At 48.1% G+C, this 1,773-nt stretch overlaps 1 protein-coding gene across 1 annotated transcript in view; it reads right to left on the bottom strand.

Moving 5' to 3' along the window:
- The window catches only part of si:ch73-375g18.1 (kinesin-like protein KIF1C), a 24,867-nt gene extending 23,094 nt beyond the window's left edge, over nucleotides 1-1,773 (bottom strand). Inside the window, exon 1 of the mRNA XM_012817624.3 lies at nucleotides 980-1,773. The gene's annotated coding sequence lies outside the window, so the exon portion shown is untranslated. The remainder of the gene's footprint in view (nucleotides 1-979) is intronic.

Here is a 1,773-nt window from a genome sequence, read left to right as displayed (position 1 = left end):
TATGTCTCTGTGAGGGTATTTATCGTGTCCAATAGCCGCAGTGCTATAACTATCATGCATGAAATGTTTTTCTAATATTCTTTCATTTTGAAATTTGATTTGTTGTTTTTCGTTGTTCTAAAAAATAAACTCTAATAAATGGGGAAATAATTTAAGAAATATACATGGCAGCATGCGCAAATTATGTTTGTGTGTATGTGTTATGTGTCTGTTTGTGTGTGTGTGTGTGTGTGTGTGTGTGTGTCTGTTTGTGTGTGTGTGTGTGTGTGTGTGTGTCTGTTTGTGTGTGTGTGTGTGTGTGTGTGTGTGTGTGTGTGTGTGTGTGTGTGTGTGTGTGGTGTGTGTGTGTGTGTGTGTGTGTGTATGCGTTGTGTGTTATGTGTCTGTTTGTGTGTGTGTGTGTGTGTGTGTGTGTGTGTGTGTGTGTGTGTGGTGTGTGTGTGTGTGTGTGTGTGTGTGTGTGTGTGTGTGTGTGGTGTGTGTTGGGGGGAGGTAAATCCCAGTACACTCTGCACACCTCTAGTCTTGGCAGGATATTTGGCTCGCTCTGGGAATACATGATGGCTCGGCCCAGCTGAGACACACTGACCACTGGCACTGTAGCCTCGAGACAACTGAACACATGCGACTGAACACACATAGACACATCCTGCACATTTTGCCAAACAGATACCGTCATTACCATTTATGTCGTGAAAATATCGAGAAGCCATGAACCCAGGTTTGTCAATTAGCTTGTGGGCTCCAAATAAGCCTGTCTGATGGTCAGATTTCCCCAGCTAGTGGCCACGTCCCGTAACGCGTTCCTCTTAAAAGTTAAGCAAGTAACTCCCAAAGTGTATGCGTTGTCACAGACTGTAACGTGACTTATAGCGTGACTAGTCACTGATATATGCTTGCCACTATGCCCCCAAAAAACCTGAGGGGAAGTTGCGGCAAGACCTGGCTTTCCATTGCGCTTAAGACACGTCTCACTCACCTTTAAATGAAATAGAACGGGAAGAGCAAGGCCACCTCGCGCTCTACGTCCTGTCGGCCCCGTGCCTCAGTCCTTGAGATTAGTTAACCTCCATAGTCGGCGTAGAAACGGCAATCAGCGAAAACGGAGGAAAATTAAAAGTTTACCGATTTTGCGAACCCCTTTGCTCGACCTGGTACTGACCCCTCTCATTCCACAGCGTCGGACGGGACAGGCCACTCACGGCCGTGAAGGGGGGTTCTCACAAGGGAGGCGAAAAAAAGTTGGGTGGGGGCGCTGTGTCCTTTAGACAAATTAAAAACTCTTCTCGCGCATCAAGAGAAATCCCCTACTAATTAACCAAAGGATGCGGCGACTTGTGGGTCAAAACGTTCCCGGGATGTCCCGTCAAAAGTATATGTGAGTTCCAACTTTTGAAAAGGTCCAAGGTTGAAAAGCTAGTGGCGTCTGGCGTGGAGTTACGACCGAGGCGAGGCGAATCTCCGCAGCGGAAAAGCCTAAAATCTCTCCTCTTTTCCCGTTATGGACAGACAAACCTCCAGCCGGCTCACCAGCGACGGTCGGGTTAGAGTTAGAAGTGGGGAGACCTCTGAAGGAATTAAAGACTGATTTGGAAGTGGAAAAAAGGATAAAATAAAAAATAAAAATGAGGAGAAAAGTTGCCGCTGCTGGCCGCAGTGTCTGCTTGCGGCCCCGTCAGTTCCCCTCCCTCGCCTGGCTCACTCCCCCTCCTCTACTCGCGCAGCAGTTCCAGCCGGTCACCATCTCGCGCTTGACGTCAGCATGAGAACCGG

This window comes from Clupea harengus, chromosome 18, assembly GCF_900700415.2.
Source record: "Clupea harengus chromosome 18, Ch_v2.0.2, whole genome shotgun sequence".
NCBI classification, from domain to species: Eukaryota; Metazoa; Chordata; class Actinopteri; order Clupeiformes; family Clupeidae; genus Clupea; species Clupea harengus.
The sequence above is the reverse complement of the archived record's forward strand: the minus strand, read 5'-3'. Positions and strand labels throughout refer to the sequence as shown.